We start from the raw sequence: 22979 nt of genomic DNA, 5'->3' as shown, positions 1-22979 counted from the left end.
ATTAAAAATGGGGTACAGAGCTAAACAAAGAATTCTCAACTGAGGAATATTGAATGGCTGAAAAGCACCTAAAATGTTCAACATCCTTAGTCATAAGGGAAATGCAAATCAAAGCCTGAGATTCCACCTCACACCAGTTAGAATGTCTAAGATCAAAAACTCAAGTGACAGCAGATGCTGGCGACAATGTGGAGAAAGAGAACACTCTACCATTGTTGGTGGAATTGCAAGCTGGTACTACTACTGTGGAAATCAGTCTGGAGGTTCCTCAGAAAATTGGGGATAGTACTACTTGTGGACCCAGCTATACCTCTCTTGGGCATATACCCAAATGATGCTCCAACATATAACAAAGATACATGCTCCAATATGTTCATAGCAGCCTTATTTATAATACCCAGAAGCTGGAAAGAACCAAAATGCCCCTCAACAGAGGAATGGATAAAGAAAATGTGGTACATTTACACAATGGAGTCCTACTCAGCTATTAAAAACAATAACTTCATGAAATTCATAGGCAAATGAATCTAACTAGAAAATATCATCCTGAGTGAGGTCACAAAAGAACACATATGGTATGTACCATTGGATATTAGACCAAAAGCTTAGAATACCCAATAAACAATTCACATCTGGTATCAATAGGAGGAGAGACCCTTGGTACTATGAAGGCTTGATTCCCCAGTGTAGGGGAATGCCAGGGAGGTGAGGTGTGAGAGGGTGGTTTGGAGGGGGAGCACCCTCATAGAAGCATGGGGCGAGGGGATGGGATGGGAGGATACAGAAGGAAACCAGGAATGGGGATAACATTTGAAATGGAAATACATAAAATACCCAATAAAAAAAAGGGCCATGCCAACTATTTTATTAGTCTCTGATGGCTAAGTTCTAACTAGATCCATCTGAAAATCCATGACATCAGAATTCAAACAGGCCAGTTCAACATGTCTGAAGATGAGTCTCATCAAAGATGTACCTCTGCAATATATAAATCTCACAAACAGAACTTCAGTACCCTTAAGATATCTGTATAAATTATTTTAGTCTGTGTAGTGTGTACAAACTAGTTCAGAATGAAATTTTGCTCCTCGTTTGAGGACATGAAAGACAATCTTTTTTATGAGTCAATTTTAATAATAACCAATCATAAGTCTTTGTTCTGGAGATGTGAAGGATGTCACAAACAATCTTTACCTTTTTGTTTGATTTTCTTGAATCTAGTTCTTCAGGGGGTCTCCCTCTGTCATATCTGATCCATTTTACTCTGGAAGGTGTCCAGAGTCTAATCACCTTTTTAAAAAATGCAAACAAAGCCTTTCTCTCAAATTAGTATGTTCTTTAGCCAGTAACTAGGGATACTTTTAGCTTGACCTCTCTCCCAGAGGAATAATAAAATAACCACACAACTCAAAATCCACCCATCGAGATAATTAAACAATTCAAAACAAGTAAAGAAAATTAAACACAGTATGAACCTGTTACTCAGGCTTTGTAATTTGTCAAACCGAGATTTTTAACCCAAATTCATGGAACCCATGTTATAGAGAACATAAGTAACCTATAAAACTTTACTTGAGTCTTTTATCTTTATAGCATATTTCTATTATCTTTCTTGGAGGCTATAGATTTTTCTGCTAGTTTGGCCTGTCCCTGTACTGAAGGGGTTCCCAGCAAGTCTAGGCCCTTTTCCTGCACTAATTCCAAACCACAGTAAGATTCCCCATGTGACTCAGGCAAAGTCTGTATCCTCTTCTAAGTTTAAGCACAATTAAACCAAACTTCTCTTAATACCTGCTTACAGGAAGCAGGTAGCTTTTACTTATACTGTTTCTATTCACAGCAGGGTAACTCAGACTGTTTTCTTCATTTAGAACTGTACATGCTGGAATCACGTGACTCCTTTCTGCTCTCTGATAAATTAAGTCTCCCACTGTTAAGCCAAGAATCTTAAATTACTAGTCGAGTCTTACCTACCATGTTGGATGTCATCTGTAGCTTGTAGTTTAGAGAAAAACAAATTCCCAATATCATGGATTCCAGGTTGTCTTGCCTCATTCAACCTTTCAGACAGATCCAGTCATAACTTAGATATCAGAGAACAGTAACAATTGTTGCCATCCCAACAATTCTATAAATGCCATTACAAACTATTTTTAGGTGATTAAGCATACAAGTTAAGGGCCAGATTAAAAAAACTCATGGCTCAGAGTTAATTGTAAGGGTTCCTTCAAGATATAGCTGACAGTAGTTAAAAGGCAACAGTCCAGATTACTTTGCATAGATAGGTAGTTTTCAAAAATGTCAGAAATATACAGAATATGACATTTAATGTCATTTAATCATTTGTTGCTGAGACATATCTGCTCCTGACAGCACCCCATTCTTGGATTCAAAGAAGAAACTGAACAGCTTTACCTCCAGGCAAGGTTGTACATTGGTACAAGGTAGCCACTAAGCAGAAATTGCCTATTCATCTACAGACAAAATACTGTCCAGAAAAAAGGAGACACTATGCAGAATAGTCTACTGATAATCTCTGCCAAGACAGGGTACTCAGTCCTTCATAATTCTGCATTGCAAAGGTGTGTCAGAAGATCCTAGGCCAAATGGCCACAGACTGATATTCCAATGTGTTGAAAAATGGGATTGTGTACGTAAGCAGCTATCTCTGCAATTTGTTTCAGTTTTAGTATGTTAGTGCTTCTTATATTTTCAAGTAAATTTTATGTCACTCTCAGAATTCTGATAGGATTGAAGACTAACCATAGTCTCTTAGCCAACCCAGGCTATTTAGCATACATATATACATTTATCTATATATGTATATGTATATATGTATATATGTATATATGTATAAGTGTATAAGTGTATATATGTATATATGATGTATATATGTATATATGTATATACGTATATGTGTATATGTGTATGTGTATATATGATGTATATGTATATATGTATATGTATGTATATATGTATATATGTGTGTATATATCTATATGTGTATATGTGTGTATATTTATATATGTATATATGATGTATACATGTATATATGTATATATGTACATGTGTACATATATGTGTACACATGTATATATGTATGTATATATGCATATATGAAGATGGTTTTCACATAGTATACAAGCTAAACCAGGACATAATAGGTGTAGAATTATAAGCCTTTCAAAGTTAGATGGTAGAGTGGTTTATCTAAATTGACAGATTGATGGACTAGATATCATTTGTACCTTATACTATGCAATTTACTTATGTTTTTCTCAATTATATCTGTGAGAAGAGGTTTTTTGTTTGTTTGTTTTTGTTTTGCTTTTTTCTTGAACCAAAAAGTTGAGGTGTAGAAGAATTTTCCCGTAATTAATTGATTGACTAGTAAAGACAACAGGAAGCTAATTGCTGGGTGAAAAGGAGGAGATGGGCCTTACTGGTCCAAGAGAGGAAAGGGGATACGGGAGGAAGAAAAGGCTCTTTTTATGGTGAGGCAGGGAGTGAGGAAGCAAGACTATAGACTGGGATCTGTTAGACCTGGTGGCAGCTTCAACCACCAGAAAGTTCCCAATATAGAGTAATTGATAAGTTTAGGATGATAGATTCTGTGTCCAGTGGTGTGTCATGTGTTGATTTTAAACTAAGATTGTTGTTTTCTGTTTGCAGTGACTCAGGTGGGCCAGAGGGAAAGAACATAGCTGGGGCAGAATTCGTCCAGGCTTTGGAATGGGAAGACTGGGCAAAGGATGGAGCTCCAGGGGTGAGGTAACCACAGCAGAGTGCTGGCTGGGAAGAGCATGCCTGCAGCTGACTGCAGGGACCAGGATAGTGATCTCAGAGCTCTGGAGAGGCAGAGCTGGCATTTATGAGAGAGACGTTAGCTAGGAGAAACACGCAGTCTCGGGCTCAGGCTATGTATTGGGCTAGGAACAGACAGAGACCACTGATGTCTGCGTACAGCCAGATGTAGCTTGGATTGTTTTTAAAAACTACATGCTACAAGCCCCGACCTGGCTTGAACCTATTTTAGAACATCACCCAAAAACGAAGTCATATGAGAATTCAGAGTGCTTGTGAGTAAACAAGAAAACAAGAGTCTTATGACCTCCATTTCTTCAGAACATAGAATTGTACTCAGAGTGCTCCTCCCAGGTGTAGTGGATAGGGATGAGTTCATTTTAAATTATTCATTACAACTGGCTATTATTATTTGTTTAAATGCCTCAATAGAAAAATATGATTTTGCCATTTGGGACTTGTCTATGTGATTATATGCTTCACTCATGTGAGTCTTTTTTTATGATTTTTTATTGGATTTTTTTATTTACATTTCAAATGTTATCCTCTTTCCCAATTTCCTGTCCATAAACCCTCTATCCTCCCCCCCCTTTCCCTGCTTCTATGAGGGTGTTTCCCAACCCACTCACCCACTCCTCCCCTCCTCTCCACCCTGACATTCCCCTACACTGGGGCCAAGGGTTTTTCCTCCCATCCTCAGAGTATGAATTGTATAATGCTCTGAATAAAGTTGGCTTTTGCATGACCCCATAGTCTACCTCATTTTGAGTTCTGCTCTCTCAGTCCCATCACCTCTAGAACAGTAAACAAACCTGTTCAGGCCCTGTGCACACTGTCACAGACTCTGAGTTCATATGTGTGTTAGTCCTGTTGTATTGAGAAAAACACTGTTTCCTTGTTATCTTCCAATCCCTCTAGTTTTATAGTCTCTCTGCCTCCTCTCTGCGTAGTCTACTTAATCCTGAGGGGAGGAATTAATGAAGACATACCATTTTGGACTAGGTGTTACAAGATCTTTTGCTCTCTGTATAGTGTTCAGTTGTAAGTCTCTGTATTATTTTCCAATTACTCAGTGGAAATTTCTCTGATAATGACTGAGTAAGATACTGCTCTATGGGTACAGTAGAATGCCATTAGGAGTTACTTAATTGCTAAATTCCTTTAGCAGAATGATAGTATTGTTTTCCCCTAAGCTCATGGTCTTATGTAGTCTCAGGTTTCTGGCCATCTGAGCCGTGTCCGTCCAGGGTTTCATGTCATGGAGTGGGCCTTGAATGCAATTAAATATCGTGTAGTTACTTCAAAAACATCTGTGCTACTATTGCAGCAGCATATATCATGCATGCGGGTCACCTTTATATGACTGCTAGGTTTATAGGTGGGTTGGTGTTTACTTTTATTGCCTGGTAGCATACACAGTACCTTCCAGAACCATGAATACTAGTCAGTAGGGGTGAAGATTCTAGGTAAGCACCAGCTCATTCCCCTGTGTTTAATGAGATGGTGTCTTCAGTAATAGAGTCTTACTGGCAGATTGTGGAGAGCAACCAATAGCTTTGGCAAACAGCCTGAGTTGTTTGGAGGCTTGCATGAAGTCCCTTTGGTCAATAATTCAATTAGGTGTAACCTATTCCTGATACTGCAAATTTCATTTGATGGTGAGAGATATCTAGCTGGAGCTTTGTCTCTTCCATTATTTGGTAACTCCATTTAGGTTTCTTTCATATATGTATATATTTTTAAAAGCTTCTACTGTAGTAGGTTTCCATATGACCCCTCAAATTGCCATTGATTTTAATTTTCCCTCCTATATCCCCTCTTTTATCCTTCTTATTCCTTCCCCTCTCCATTTCAATCCCCTCTCCCTCTATAACTATATATTCCTTTTACCTTTTCTTGGGAGATCTTCCTCTTCTTCCCTGTCTCTTACTCTATACCTGACCTCTGTGGTTATTCAGACTTTAGCATCTCTATTGAAAGTTTAAAAGCTAACATCCACATATAAGCAAATACATATTATATTTAACTTTTGGGGTCTGGGTTGCTTCACTTGAATGAATTTTTTCTAGTTCCATTCATTTACCTGTGTATTTTATTTTTAAAAACCTGCTGATGTACATCTGGGCCTTTTCAATTTCTGAATATTATGAATAGAGAAGCAATGAACATGGATAAGCAAGTGTCTCTATAGTAAGACATAGAGTCCTGTGGATATATTCCTAAGAGTGGTATAGCTGGGTCTTGAGGTGTATCTATTCCCAGCTTCTGGAGGAACTGCCACACTAATTTTCATAGGGGTTTTACACGTTTGCACACATACCAGCCATGGATGAGTATTCCCCTTATTCTATGTATTCACCAGCACAAGCTGTCATTTGCTTTATTGTTCTTGGCCATTCTAACTGGTGTAAAATAAACATCAAAGTAATTTTGATTTGTGCTTCCCTGAAAGTTGAGAAAATAAAACATTTCATTAAGTGTTTCTTGACCATTTGTATTTCATCTTCTAAGAATTCTATGTTTAGATCTCTGCATCATTTTAAAACTGGGTTATTTGTTCTCTTGATAACTGGGTTGCTTTGGTTCTTTTTATATTTTAGATGTTAACTCTCTAATGGATATATAATTGATAAAGATCTTTTCCCATTCTGTAGGCTGCCATTTTGTCCTTTTGACAGTATCCTTTGTCTTACAGAAGCGTTTCGGTTTCATGAGATTCCATTTATCAATTACTATTCTTGGTGTCTGTGTTTTGGTGCTCTGTTCAGAAAGTCCTTTCCCATGCCAATGAGCTAAAGATTATTTCTTACTTTCTCTTTTATTAAGTCCAGTGTATCTGGTTTTAAGTTGAGGTCTTTGATTCATTTGGAATTGAGTTTTGTTCAGGTCAGAAACGTGGATCTATTTGCATTCCTCTATGTGTAGACATCCAGTTTTGCCAGCGCTATTTGTTGAAGATGCTGCCCTTTTTCAGTTTATATTTCTTTGTCATAAAAAATCAGATTTCTGTAGGTGCAAAGGCTTGTGTCTGGGTCTTCAACTTAGTTTCATTGATCAATATGCCCATTTTTATGACAATACTATGCTGTTTTTATTACTATAGCTCTGTAGTACATTTTCAAACTGGGGGTACTGATACTTCTGGCAGTTATTTTATTATTCAGGATTATTTTAGCTATCCGGGGGTTTTGTTTTGTTTGGTGTGTGTGTGTGTGTGCGCGCGTGTGTCTGTGTCTGTCTGTCTGTCTGTCTGTCTGCCTGTCTGTGTTTCCATATGAAGTTTAAAATTGTCCTTCCGGTTTCTGTGAAGAATTGTGTTGTAACTTCAATAGGAATTCTGCCCTGATGTTTTTGAAATAGTAATAAACAATAAAATACAGCTCTGCTTCTTCCTGCAAATGATCTTTACTCATGAACAAATTAGAGTCCTCTTCTGTAATGAAGTTGCATAAACCATTTTAATAAATTCCTTGGCTTTTCTCCAAGTAATAAAAATTAATATCAAACTAATGCAAGAATATCTGAGTGATTACCTTTTTTTTTTTTGCTTTATGGAAAATTTATTACAACTCTCCAGCCGCACATTACTTTTTCTTCTCAACGTCTTGCTCTGCAGCTTCTTTCGCCCTCTTTGCTCGGATGCCGAAGAGCCGGGCATTGGCTCGGGCCATCCTCTTCTGTAATGGCTCTGGCCTTTTCCTTTTTGTACACATTCCGGATGGGCATCACAGGTCCTGTTAGCTGCGTGGCCAATTTAAGTTCTTCAGCAGAACTGTCTCCCTTCTTCGGAGCAGAAGGCTTCCTGGGGAAAAGTATGAGCTTGGAGCGGTACTCGTTCAGGCGCTGCATGTTGGCCTGCAGTGACTCAGTGGATTTGTTTCGCCTCCTTGGGTCCACAGAGATGCCGATGGTGCGTGCCATTTTCTTGTGGATACCAGCCACCCTGAGTTCCTCCAGGCTGAAGCCCCTGCCAGCCCGGACCTTGGTGTGGTATCTAACTGTAGGGTACCTCACGATGGGCCTGATGGGACCGGACGCGGGGCGAGGGGCGATGCGGCGCACTTTCGCCTGCTGGGCCTAGAGTCTAAGGATCTCGCGTGCTGGCTGGTTGAACCAAGTGTCTGCTCGCTGCTGCCAGTCCTTGTCAAGTGTCAGGATCGTGCCATTCCTGCTGGGCGCCATGACTGCCTCCTTTACTCTGAACGACTATCTTAAGGTTTCTAGAATATCTCATAAAAGTCAAGAGCAAGAAAGTGAGCCTTATGGTGACTCTCTTGAAACACTCCTGCCAACTGTAGGGCATGTACTACTGCTCATGTACTACTGTCTCCACATACCTTTATACCCTTGCTTAAATGTTAAATTTTTTCTTAATAAGCTCCAAATTTTGTTTAAGAATGAATAGTAAATTAGGTCTATGAACAAGTAGAGAGAGGAATTGGCCCCGTAATAAAATTGCAGCCAAATGTATGCATAATGTATTGGTGTACTGGTGATTTTCTTGATTCTGTAGCAAAATATTTGCCAAAAATCAATTTATGCATAAGAAGGGTTTATTTTAGTTCATATTTTGTAGCTGTCAACTAGGTAGTAGAAATTGAATCTAGGTCTTCTGGAAGAGAAGCCAGTGTTCTTAACTACTGGGTCATCTATCCAGTCCCTTGTGTCATATTTGATGGGATACAGTCCATTATAGCATGGAAAGCATAGCAGGACCATCATGTGCTGGGCACATTCTGTCTATACTCAAGAAGCTGAGACCAGAAGAGAAGTAGAACTAGGTTACAAAGTCGCAAGGCCCATTCCCAGTGACCCACTTTCTGCAGAGGTTTCACCTCCATACCATTCCAAACCAGCACAAACTGGGCACCAAGAGCTCACACAGATGGATCTGTAGTGACCATTTCACATTCAAACCAGCATAGTTGGTATTGATGCTTTCATGTAATTACTAATGCCACTCACCCTGGAGACCAAGTGGCTGGACTTGTCAAATGCTGGCTATGTCCTTCATTTTTCTCATATTGAAACTGAGCACAACATAAGAAGCTCATCTAGAATTGCAATGTGTTTGAGAAATATTCATTACATAGAGTTAGTGCTCAATACATGCTAGTACACGTTTGACAGAATTCAGATGTTAGTAATCATCACACTGGAACTCTGCGGGCAGAATTATTTTTGCAATTAGCTAACAAGGTTTTCTGAATCTGGAAGACACTTTCCCCTTGTCCATTCTTCACTGTGATTCTTATGAGTGATGACTTATGATTATTAGCTTCTTGTTTGTAGAGATCTATATTTATACCTCGAATACTGCCTCTTTCAGAGTTCTGAATTATTTTGTAAACTCTGCCTATTTGCTTTCATTGTACCACAGTTAAGTATTTCTGGCTTGTTTGTACACATCACCAAGTATTTTTAGACCAATTTAGCAAAATACTATGGAAGAGGCAACAAGCTAAAGTAAGATGAGAGAATGATTTACATTTAACTTCCAATAAGGCAAAAAAAAAACCCAAAAAAACAAAAAAAAATTCTCTGCTCATTAAAAGATGACTATCAACGTTGCTAAGAGGTGTTTGCTAAACTGATAAAATGAATATTGTCTCTTAAAAGTCAAAGTGCCTCTATCTGATCTCAAAGTTGATTTTGAGAAGTTAATCCTTCTGGTATTTGCTTATCACCCAAGCATAGCTTTTCCTCTACCCATACCCGCTGGCTTTTTGTTCAGCTCCAGCAAGTTTTGGCAGTCGCTCTATCAATGGTTTTGAATGAGAAATCCTGCCAGTGGCACTTTGACAACATTTTTCAGAGTTTGGGCAAGAGGTTGGAGTGGTCTAATATTTAAATAAAACGAAATTCAAAAGTAGAAGAATCATCATTGCTACAGTTTTGGTGTCATTGAAAGCTTCAAATAAGGAAATCTGCAATATATAGCTCATATGTGTGGGAGTATAGATGCTTTCATCTGTTTTCCCGTAGAAGGAGACACTTTACACACTCTCTAGAGGAGAGAAATAGAGGACTCCGACATCGTGAAATGTAATCTAACATAGCCCCAAATGCACTGTCATCATCTGCAGGCACGCGTATGTAAATGGAGGCATGTGTGTGTAAATGCAGTAACTCACGGTGTGTGCTCCTTCTTGCACAAAGCAGTAACAGTGAGAACTTCCGGGAAAGGAAGAGAGATTGCCTAGAATCACCAGGTCCCAGGCATGTGCATCAGCAAAGACAATAATCAATGTAAAGAGCTCCTCAGATCTCACCCTTGGCTCTCAGAATACATGATGCACCCTGGGAGCAGAGTGTTGAATGTCTCTTACCTCTTAAACAAGCATCCTCTGTATCTGAACTCCTGACTCTTGTATTAGCCTTTCCGGTTATTCCAGTTCAGAAAGGTCTTACTGTTTCCTTGGTCCCAACTCTTGTTGCACTTGAAGTTAATTACATATTCCATCACAGCAGTGTCAGATTTTTGTATGTCTCCTTATGCTTCCTGAGGGAAGGGACTTCAGTTAATGTTTCTTTAGATGCTCCCTGGCCCATTATCTGGGGCAGACAGGAGCTTTATAACCACTGACTAAATTGGCACAGTTGCTTTGCCCAGGTTAATATTAAGCTTAGTTTGCATTCTCAGGCCATAAACCACCCAGTAATTAGAGGGCCATTTAGTAAGAGCAGCCCTGCTCGTAGAAGTAATGGAATAGAGCTTGTCTGCTGGCTGGAGGAAGTAGAAAAGACCTAATAAAAATCTGATAAATTATATCAAAACTAACCTAGAATCAGAGTTGGAAGTATATGCAAAAGCCCTTTGTGCACAGCCCCCTTGTTTAGCTAGCCGTAAACTTGTGTCGAAGTTTATTCTAGGTGACACTGAATTAGTGATAAGAGTTGGGACCTCAGGCTGGGAACTTCAGCTATTAACCAAGCCTCTGATGGGTAAAGGGTTGAGTTTAGAAGCCAACTAGGCAACAGTTCAACCCGGTGTTTGCTAAGTCCTCATAAGAAGAAACACTGGGGGTTAAGATGCTTTCCTGACCTTTCAGCACTGAGTGGGCTGATTCCTGTGTTATTTCATTTAGTCTCCACAGTGCACAGCACGGAATTCAATTCAACCTCCACCTGAGAAGCAGCATATGATACTATTTTACGTGTGTGTGTGTGTGTGTGTGTGTGTGTGTGTGTGTGTGTGTGTGTGTGCTGTTGTTTTTAGTCAGTAGGTTTATGTGATATAAAGCTTGGCTAAGAAAGTCTGAGCCCTACAACCAAGGTTATCAGGAATGACACATGAGGATTTGGGGCTCATGTGTTGATCACACATGGAATTTCTTTGGGGGGGGTTATTAACTTGAGTATTTCTTATTTACATTTCGAATGTTATTCCCTTTCCCGGTTTCCGGGCCAACATCCCCCTAACCCCTCCCCCTCCCCTTCTTTATGGGTGTTCCCCTCCCCATCCTCCCCCCATTGCCGCCCTCCCCCAACAACCATGCTCACTGGGGGTTCAGTCTAAGCAGGACCCAGGGCTTCCCCTTACACTGGTGCTCTTACTAGGATATTCATTGCTACCTATGAGGTCAGAGTCCAGGGTCAGTCCATGTATAGTCTTTAGGTAGTGGCTTAGTCCCTGGACACTGGTTGGAATTTCTTCTTTAGCCAAACTTCAGGCCTGCTTTTTACCCAGTTTTTTTTTTTAAATCTAGAATAGCATCTACAAAAAACGTTTACAATACCGAAGACAGCATTCAAAATAACACTACTCTAAACTAGTTCTCCAAGCCTCAGGCTGGTAAGTGACAGAGCTGGATATCCAGACTGGAATGTTTGTTTCTGCAACACACGTGAGCTACATAGTATGATCTCTATATGTAAAACTTTGTCATGTTCTTATGCTGCTGTGAGCCCTGCATGTAAGATACCATGCTGATATTTGAATGCAAATGAGAAAGGGTGAGCTGTTGGTCCATACTAGGAACCTCCCTTCCTTTTGGGTCTACCTCACACTCACAAAGACACATAGGATCTGTGGGATTGCCTCAAGCATCTGGGCTCACCTCTGGGCTGACCTCTGAAACATTCCACAACCATTACAACTGCAAGGAGTAGCACATTGGTACTTTCTCCACATACGATTGGACAGCCTTTATGTTGTATTACACATCCCTTTCCTGCCTTGCCCCCACCCCCACTCTCTCACCTCCATGGCTAGAAGTTTGATTAGCCTGGTGAGAGGACAAATCAGTTCATTTAGCTCTTATCCTGTCCTTGTGCTTCTGCTGTGTCTCTTTTCTGAGGGAGAGAGAGAGAGAGAGAGAGAGAGAGAGAGAGAGAGAGAGAGAGAGAGAAGGGGGAGGGAGAGAGAAAGAAAGAAAGAATGAGAAAGAAAGAAGGGGGAGGGAGAGAGAGAGAGAGAAACTGTTGCTGCCCTTGTATAGCAAGTGTAGAACAATGTTTCTGCTGTTGGATAGCCCATGAGAATATGTCCAGAAATTACTAATCTACGACTTTTTAGAACACCGAGGGTCGTGGGTCTGTTGAGAGTTTTTATGTGTCTATGGACTTGAATAGGTTAGGAAGTCGATTACACCTAACAGCTTCTCAGAATGAAAACCATTCCCACCTTGGGTCCAATAACCAAATGACATTAACTGCCCTATGAAAGCATTTCACACTGGAAAGTCATATCTGCACATTGCCATGCTACAGATCTTTGCCTCCTAATGGGTAGATTGTTATTACTGAATACCTCACTTGCTTCTGCCTGCTGATCCCAAGTTCACCTAATGATAGCATACAACAGCCAATATGGCTGAATTTCAAAGATACTCCGAGTTTCAAATATCCCCATCTGTATGATCCCTATGGAACATTTATATTGCCCCTCCCATTCTCTACCGTAATTATTCCAAACATTTTTCTATGTCCCTCCAAACCAAACCCTTCCCAGAGAACTTAGAGGTTTTCAGACAGAAGTCCCCTCATTTTCCTGGGCTATTTGTTCTACTTTCCCACCAAAGCTTCCTGTCTCCATCACTCTCTTTGTTTCATTCATTAAATTCTCAGAACAGGAATTTGTTCTTACTTCAGGCCAAGCCTTCATCTGTGGCCTCTCCACAGAGGGAATCTTCACCCCTAGATCCACTTCACATCCTTTAAAGGTGTTTTACTCTTGTCTGTCAGTAAGGAAGGAGGGAGGGAGAAAAGAAGGGGAAAACCCCTTGCTGCTGTCTGGCCCCACTCCTCTCTGCACATGTTTTCTCACAGGTGGGCTCCTGAGCCTGCAGTCTCTCATCTGTACTTGTAAACACATTGGTCAAACGTGTGCCCCACTGGATCCACCAAAGACCGTCAGGACCAATGAAAACTTCTTCCATAGGCTTTGCTGGTATGAGATGTCTGATGCTATCTCCTTTTAAAATGTTTTCTAAACTATAAGACACCACAACCTCCTCATTCTCTTTCTTTCTTCTTTTTTCTTCCATTTTTATTAAATTGGGTATTTCTTATTTACATTTCAAATGTTATTCCCTTTCCCGGTTTCCAGTCCATCAGCTCCCAACCCCTCCCCCTCTCCTTCTATATGGGTGCTCCCCTCCCCATCCATCCCCCCGTTACTGCACCGCCAACAATCCCGTACACTGGGGGACCAGCCCAAGGGCAGGATCAAGGGCTTCCCCTGATTTAGTCCCTGGAAGCTCTGGTTGGTTGGCATTTTTGTTCTTATGGGGTCTCAAGCCCCTTCAGCTCTTTCAGTCCTCATTCTCTTTCTTTCTTTCTTTCTTTCTTTCTTTCTTTCTCTCTTTCTTTCTTTCTCTCTCTCTCTCTCTCTCTTTCTTTCTTCCTTTCTTTCTTTCTTGTTTTTGTTTTTGTTTTTGTTTTTTGGGCTTTGTTTGTTTGTTTGTTTGTTTTTTCCTCCATCTTTATTAACTTGAGTATTTCTTATTTACATTTCAATTGTTAATACCTTTCCCGATTTCCAGGCCAACATCCCCCTAGCCCCTCCACCTCCCCTTCTATATGGGCTTCCCCTCCCCATCCTCCCCCCATTACCACCCTCCCCCAACAACCATGCTCACTGGGGGTTCAGTCTTGGCAGGACCAAGGGCTCCCCCTTCCACTGGTGCTCTTACTAGGCTATTCATTGCTACCTATGAGGTTGGAGCCCAGGGTCAGTCCATGTATAGTCTTTGGGTAGTGGCTTAGTCCCTGGAAGCTCTGGTTGGTTGGCATTGTTGTTCATGTGGGGTCTCAAGTACCTTCAAGCTCTTTCACTCCTTTTTCTGAATCCTTCAACAGGGGTCCCGTTCTCAGTTCAGTGGTTTGCTGCTGGCATTCGCCTATGTATCTGCTGTTCTCTGGGTGTGTTTCTCAGGAGAGATCTACATCCAGTTCCTGTCAGCCTGCACTTCTTTGCTTCATCCTTCTTATCTAGTTTGGTGGCTGTATATGTATGGGCCACATGTGGGGCAGGCTCTGAATGGGCGTTCTTTCAGTCTCTGTTCTAAACTTTGCCTCCCTATTCCCTGCCAAGGGTATTCTTGTTCCCTCCCCTTTTAAAGAAGGAATGAAGCATTCGTATTTTGGTTGTCCTTCTTGAGTTTCATGTGTTTTGTGCATTTAGGGTAATTCAAGCATTTGGGCTAATATCCACTTATCAGTGAATGCATACCATCTGTGTTTTTCTGTGATTGGGTTAGCTCACTCAGGATGATATTTTCCAGTTCCATCCATTTGCCTATGAATTTCATAAAGTCATTGTTTTTGATAGCTGAGTAGTATTCCATTGTGTAGATGTACCACATATTCTGTATCCATTCCTCTGTTGAAGGGCATCTGGGTTCTTTCCAGCTTCTGGCTATTATAAATAAGGCTGCTATGAACATAGTGGAGCATATGTCTTTGTTATATTTTGGGGCATCTTTTGAGTATATGCCCAAGAGAGTTATAGCTGGATCCACAGGTAGTTCAATGTCCAATTTTCTGAGGAACCTCCAGACTGATTTCCAGAATGGTTGTACCAGTCTGCACTCCCACCAACAATGGAGGAGTGTTCTCCTTTCTCCACCTCCTCGCTAGCATCTGCTGTCACCAGAGTTTTTGATCTTAGACATTCTGACTGGTTGAGGTAAAATCTCAGGGTTGTTCTGATTTGCATTTCCCTTCAATTCCCAACACTTTCTGGGTTTGGAGCTTTGAGATTGTCTCCATTCTACTCACCTGTTAAGCATTAGATGGTGTTTAATTTCTTTTCCTCAAAGCCTTCCTTGATAGACTGAATGCCAACTTATTCGTCATGTGCCCCCCCCCTTTCTGTCTTATTAAAAGACAAGTTTCAAGTTTTGGCTGAAATATCTTTTAAGTTTAAGCAAATTTCATATGGAGTAAGAGTAAAATGTCTCTTCCCAAATCGAATAAATAGAAATGATTTCAGGTATGGTGACATCTTATTAATCTTACTAGTATCAAGGTAGTTTTACTGTGCGTTGCATTATTTTTACATTATTACATTTTTTTAATCAATAAGCTTTGTGCCAATACAATGAAATCCTTGAGGGGGAATATAGCACCCAACAGGGTGTCTGGTTTTCTAATGAACACTCAGTAAAGAAACATTTGATATTATTGAATGAATGGATACTAAATTAAGGAGGTAGTTAGGAGTCCAAATTTAAATTAAGAAACATAATTTGGTCCAAGTTATGTACTTACTCAGTGAAGAAGCAGGAGTTGAAGCCGGTCTTTTGTTACTATGCTCATGTATAATTTTTAAGCTCCTACTTTTTTTAAATAGAAAATCTTTACAATATATTCTAATCACAGTTTCCCTTCCCCACTCTCTCCCAGATCCTCCCCCACCTTTCCACCCATCCAATCCTAACCTTTTTCTCTTTTACTCTCTCTTTAGAAAACAAACAGGAAAATTTTATAAAATAAATTTTTAATTTAAAAAATTGACAAAAGTTCACAAGAAAGACACAAAAACAATAAAAATACAAAATTGGTGACTAGTATACAAACGAAAGACCAATGAGATAAAAAGTGCTCGAACAAACCTATATGAGATGAAAACCAAAAATCTAGATCGCCTTCCTTCTGTGTTGATGATCACCAGTAGAGGTGATGGTTTAGTTAGGAACCAGCTTGACGTCTCCACAGTCAATATGATATGGACATGTTTCCTTCAGTCCTAGAGCCTTACCATCAGATGTGGAAAGAAACCAATAAGCTCTTTTTTGAAAAACATTTATTATTTATGTGAAGGGAGGGCATGCCAGGACACATATGTGGAAATCAAAGGAAAACTTGCAGGAGTCAGTTGTCTTGCCATGTGAGTTCCAGGGATCAAATTCAAGTCATCAGGCTTCGTGGCACGACTCTATAGCTGCTGAGCCATGTCAGTAGCCCTAAGTCTATATCTGTTTGTTACAGCAGCCTCATTGTCTCATGGCTACTCACAGCTCTTCAAGTATTTTAGAAGTTTATGTTGAAACTGTTTTTCATAAATTTTTTAGCATAATCTCTCTCTTAATGATGACAATTTTAGAACATCTCCTCAAGCACATCTCAAGGACATAGGATGCATTTCAATGGTTCAATCCCCAGTGTGGTAATTATGCTCATCTTTGAAGTTTTTCCACATTATTCAACTTCTTTCCTTCAACATTTATTTGGCAAACCCTATATGCTAACATCAGCAAAAAGTAGAGCAAACTTCAAAGCTTCCATATCTACCCAATGTGGTTAATGGATTAGTTTTCAATGCCAAAGGTCCTTCTGGAGCAGAGGTAGGCAAAAGAGTTAATTCTGAAGAAAATCATGTGATGCCAAAGAGTGATGTTGGATGCAGTGTTTTGCCTCACAATTCACCTGAAGCTAGCTGTGCATTTCCGTAAGTCATGGAAACCGGCTATTGATTATTGTGTTGTTGATTTCCTTTCACTTTTGAACATGTATACTATTCTTTAGTTTCCTCAATGCTGGGGATGGAACCCAGTGCCTTATGCCTTATGCATGTTAGACAACTCTCTCTGTCTCTCTCTGTCTCTCTGTCTCTGTCTCTGTCTCTCTGTCTCTGTCTCTGTGTGTGTGTGTATGTGTGTCTGTCTGTCTGTCTGTCTGTCTGTCTGTCTGTCTTCCCTGCCTCTACTCCCTTCTCAACTCCCCTCCCCAAGCCCTAAATAAACTGTTCTATTCTATACCGGTCATATGGCTGGTACCTCAGTGGGGGGAGTGATGCCTCATCATGGGCCCACTGAGGCACCCCTCCCACCCCACCAGAATGCATTCTACAGAACACATCAAGTGATCTTTTAAAAAAATGCAACATTGATGCCACAAGACCTGGATTTACAAACTTATCAGTTCACATTTCCCTTGACTGAGATTTACAAACACATTCCCACATGGACTTTCCAGACTGTAGATCACTCACTAGACCTACCCATCCAAACACATGCAATGTGCTAAGCTTTCTGCCCTAGATGTCATAGAGGGCCCCTGGTCCCAAGGGAGGGCTAGCCACTCTGACTGAGTTATCCGCGATCTTTATGACTGGCCTTTGCACTCACTCTTCATTCTAGGATGTTTTCCCTTAGGTAAGGTTTTTCTCTCTTTCCTGAGGTGGTTCCTTTTTCACTACTGAAAAATCCCAGGCCTGGATAATCTATTCTCCTTGTTGCCACTCAGGTACTGGCCTGTGCTCAGCCCCCTAGTTCACCACATGATGGCCTGGCAGTTTTCTAGCTACCACATTTGTCCTCAGAACACAGGAACGGGCAAATCGCTAGCTTCTACTTGCCCAGAGTGCCTTGTCTTTGACTATATTTCCAGGCTCCACACTGGGATGTCTCCTGGAAAACCTCCAATCTCTAAAACTAGTGACTGTCTTAAAGGCCCCCAAACTTGATCTTCCTGGTTGCTGCCGCCGCAGAGAGCTCATGGGCAGGACCCCTCGAGCAAACTTGAGCCTTGGGACCACAGGTAAGACCAACTTTTATGCTGCAAGTGACCTGCCTGGTGAACTCAAGACACAGACCCACAGGAACAGCTGAAGACCTGTAGAGAGGAAAAACTACACGCCCGAAAGCAGAACACTCTGTCCCCATAACTGACTGAAAGAGAGGAAAACAGGTCTACAGCACTCCTGTCACACAGGCTTATAGGACAGTCTAGCCACTGTCAGAAATAGCAGAACAAAGTAACACTAGAGATAATCTGATGGCGAGAGGCAAGCGCAGGAACCCAAGCAACAGAAACCAAGACTACATGGCACCATCGGAGCCCAATTCTCCCATCAAAACAAACATGGAATATCCAAACACACCAGAAAAGCAAGATCTAGTTTCAAAATCATATTTGATCATGATGCTGGAGGACTTCAAGAAAGACGTGAAGAACTCCCTTAGAGAACAAGTAGAAGCTTACAGAGAGGAATCGCAAAAATCCCTGAAAGATTACAGGAAATCATAAAGAAACAAGTAGAAGCCCATAGAGAGGAGTCACAAAAATCCCTGATAGAATTCCAGGAAAACACAATCAAACAGTTGAAGGAATTAAAAATGGAAATAGAAGCAATCAAGAAAGAACACATGGAAACAACCCTGGATATAGAAAACCAAAAGAAGAGACAAGGAGCTGTAGATACAAGCTTCACCAACAGAATACAAGAGATGGAAGAGAGAATCTCAGGAGCAGAAGATTCCATAGAAATCATTGACTCAATTGTCAAAGATAATGTAAAGCAGAAAAAGCTACTGGTCCAAAACATACAGGAAATCCAGGACTCAATGAGAAGATCAAACCTAAGGATAATAGGTATAGAAGAGAGTGAAGACTCCCAGCTCAAAGGACCAGTAAATATCTTCAACAAAATCCTAGAAGAAAACTTCCCTAACCTAAAAAAAGAGATACCCATAGGCATACAAGAAGCCTACAGAACTCCAAATAGATTGGACCAAAAAGAAACACCTCCCATCACATAATAGTCAAAACACCAAACGCACAAAATGAAGAAAGAATATTAAAAGCAGTAAGGGAAAAAGGTCAAGTAACATATAAAGGCAGACCTATCAGAATCACACCAGACTTTTCGCCAGAAACTATGAAGGCCAGAAGATCCTGGACTGACGTCATACAGACCCTAAGAGAACACAAATGCCAGCCCAGGTTACTGTATCCTGCAAAACTCTCAATTAACATAGATGGAGAAACCAAGATATTCCATGACAAAACCAAATTTACACAATATCTTTCTACAAATCCAGCACTACAAAGGATAGTAAATGGTAAAGCCCAATATAAGGAGGCAAGCTATACCCTAGAAGAAGCAAGAAACTAATCGTCTTGGCAACAAAACAATGAGAAGAAAAGCACACAAACATAACCTCACATCCAAATATGAATATAACAGGAAGCAATAATCACTATTCCTTAATATCTCTCAACATCAATAGCCTCAACTCCCCAATAAAAAGACATAGATTAACAAACTGGATACGCAACGAGGACCCTGCATTCTGCTGCCTACAGGAAACACACCTCAGAGACAAAGACAGACACTACCTCAGAGTGAAAGGCTGGAAAACAACTTTCCAAGCAAATGGTCAGAAGAAGCAAGCTGGAGTAGCCATTCTAATATCAGATAAAATCAATTTTCAAATAAAAGTCATCAAAAAAGATAAGGAAGGACACTTCATATTCATCAAAGGAAAACTCCACCAAGATGAACTCTCAATCCTAAATATCTATGCCCCAAATACAAGGGCACCTACATACGTAAAAGAAACCTTACTAAAGCTCAAAACACACATTGCACCTCACACAATAATAGTAGGAGATTTCAACACCCCACTCTCATCAATGGACAGATCATGGAAACAGAAATTAAACAGACACGTAGATAGACTAAGAGAAGTCATGAGCCAAATTGACTTAACAGATATTTATAGAACATTCTACCCTAAAGCAAAAGGATATACCTTCTTCTCAGCTCCTCATGGTACTTTCTCCAAAATTGACCATATAATTGGTCAAAAAATGGGCCTCCACAGATACAGAAAGAAATAATCCCATGCGTGCTATCGGACCGCCACGGCCTAAAACTGGTCTTCAATAACAATAAGGGAAGAATGCCCACATATACGTGGAAATTGAACAATGCTCTACTCAATGATAACCTGGTCAAGGAAGAAATAAAGAAAGAAATTAAAAACTTTTTAGAATTTAATGAAAATGAAGGTACAACATACCCAAACTTATGGGACACAATGAGAGCTGTGCTAAGAGGAAAACTCATAGCGCTGAGTGTCTGCAGAAAGAAACAGGAAAGAGCATATGTCAGCAGCTTGACAGCACACCTAAAAGCTCGAGAACAAAAAGAAGCAAATACACCCAGGAGGAGTAGAAGGCAGGAAATAATCAAACTCAGAGCTGAAATCAACCAAGTAGAAACAAAAAGGACCATAGAAAGAATCAACAGAACCAAAAGTTGGTTCTTTGAGAAAATCAACAAGATAGATAAACCCTTAGCCAGACTAACGAGAGGACACAGAGAGTGCGTCCAAATTAACAAAATCAGAAATGAAAAGGGAGACATAACTACAGATTCAGAAGAAATTCAAAAAATCATCAGATCTTACTATAAAAGCCTATATTCAACAAAACTTGAAAATCTGCAGGAAATGGACAATTTCCTAGACAGATACCAGGTACCGAAGTTAAATCAGGAACAGATAAACCAGTTAAACAACCCCATAACTCCTAAGGAAATAGAAGCAGTCATTAAAGGTCTCCCAACCAAAAAGAGCCCAGGTCCAGACGGGTTTAGTGCAGAATTCTATCAAACCTTCATAGAAGACCTCATACCAATATTATCCAAACTATTCCACAAAATTGAAACAGATGGATCACTCCCGAATTCCTTCTATGAAGCCACAATTACTCTTATACCTAAACCACACAAAGACCCAACAAAGAAAGAGAACTTCAGACCAATTTCCCTTATGAATATCGACGCAAAAATACTCAATAAAATTCTGGCAAACTGAATCCAAGAGCATATCAAAACAATCATCCACCATGATCAAGTAGGCTTCATCCCAGGCATGCAGGGATGGTTTAATATACAGAAAACCATCAACGTGATCCATTATATAAACAAACTGAAAGAACAGAACCACATGATCATTTCATTAGATGCTGAGAAAGCATTTGACAAAATTCAACACTCCTTCATGATAAAAGTCCTGGAAAGAATAGGAATTCAAGGCCCATACCTAAACATAGTAAAAGCCATATACAGCAAACCAGTTGCTAACATTAAACTAAATGGAGAGAAACTTGAAGCAATCCCACTAAAATCAGGGACTAGACAAGGCTGCCCACTCTCTCCCTACTTATTCAATATAGTTCTTGAAGTTCTAGCCAGAGCAATCAGACAACAAAAGGAGGTCAAGGGGATACAGATCGGAAAAGAAGAAGTCAAAGTATCACTATTTGCAGATGATATGATAGTATATTTAAGTGATCCCAAAAGTTCCACCAGAGAACTACTAAAGCTGATAAACAACTTCAGCAAAGTGGTTGGGTATAAAATTACTCAAATAAATCAGTAGCCTTCCTCTACACAAAAGAGAAACAAGCCGAGAAAGAAATTAGGGAAATGACACTCTTCATAATAGACCCAAATAATATAAAGTACCTCGGTGTGACTTTAACCAAGCAAGTAAAAGATCTGTACAATAAGAACTTCAAGACACTGAAGAAAGAAATTGAAGAAGACCTCAGAAGATGGAAAGATCTCCCATGCTCATGGATTGGCAGGATTAATATAGTAAAAATGGCCATTTTACCAAAAGCGATCTACAGATTCAATGCAATCCCCATCAAAATACCAATCCAATTCTTCAAAGAGTTAGACAGAACAATTTGCAAATTCATCTGGAATAACAAAAAACCCAGGATAGCTAAAACTATCCTCAACAATAAAAAGACTTCAGGGGGAATCACTATCCCTGAACTCAAGCAGTATTACAGAGCAATAGTGATAAAAACTGCATGGTATTGGTACAGAGACAGACAGATAGACCAATGGAATAGAATTGAAGACCCAGAAATGAACCCACACACCTAAGGTCACTTGATTTTTGACAAAGGAGCCAAAACCATCCAATGGAAAAAAGATAGCATTTTCAGCAAATGGTGCTGGTTCAACTGGAGGTCAACATGTAGAAAAATGCAGATCGATCCATGCTTATCACCCTGTACAAAGCTTAAATCCAAGTGGATCAAGGACCTCCACATCAAACCAGACACACTCAAACTAATAGAAGAAAAACTAGGGAAGCATCTGGAACACATGGGCACTGGAAAAAATTTCCTGAACAAAACACCAATGGCTTATGCTCTAAGATCAAGAATCGACAAATGGGATCTCATAAAACTGCAAAGCTTCTGTAAGGCAAAGGACACCGTGGTTAGGACAAAACGGCAACCAACAGATTGGGAAAAGATCTTTACCAATCCTACAACAGATAGACGCCTTATATCCAAAATATACAAAGAACTCAAGAAGTTAGACCGCAGGGAGACAAATAACCCTATTAAAAAATGGGGTTCAGAGCTAAACAAAGAATTCACAGCTGAGGAATGCCGAATGGCTGAGAAACACCTAAAGAAATGTTCAACATCTTTAGTCATAAGGGAAATGCAAATCAAAACAACCCTGAGATTTCACCTCACGCCAGTGAGAATGGCTAAGACCAAAAACTCAGGAGACAGCAAATGCTGGCGAGGATGCGGAGAAAGAGGAACACTCCTCCATTGTTGGTGGGGTTGCAGACTGGTACAACCATTCTGGAAATCAGTCTGGAGGTTCCTCAGAAAATTGGACATTGAACTGCCTGAGGATCCAGCTATACCTCTCTTCGGCATATACCCAAAAGATGCCCCAAGATATAAAAAAGACACGTGCTCCACTATGTTAATCGCAGCCTTATTTATAATAGCCAGAAGCTGGAAAGAACCCAGATGCCCTTCAACAGAGGAATGGATACAGAAAATGTGGTACATCTACACATGGAATATTACTCAGCTATCAAAAACAATGACTTTATGAAATTTGTAGGCAAATGGTTGGAACTGGAAAATATCATCCTGAGTGAGCTAACCCA

General features: G+C 40.2%; 1 pseudogene; it reads right to left on the bottom strand.

Annotated features, from left to right (window-relative positions):
* Positions 1-7388: 7388 nt before the first annotated feature.
* On the bottom strand, positions 7389-7986 carry Rpl13-ps12 (ribosomal protein L13, pseudogene 12; annotated as a pseudogene).
* Between the last annotated feature and the right edge of the window lie 14993 nt (positions 7987-22979).

The sequence above is a fragment of the Rattus norvegicus genome, chromosome 2 (assembly GCF_021556685.1).
Source record: "Rattus norvegicus strain SHRSP/BbbUtx chromosome 2, alternate assembly SHRSP_T2T, whole genome shotgun sequence".
Classification (NCBI taxonomy): domain Eukaryota; kingdom Metazoa; phylum Chordata; class Mammalia; order Rodentia; family Muridae; genus Rattus; species Rattus norvegicus.
This window is presented reverse-complemented; position numbering and strand designations above follow the sequence as displayed.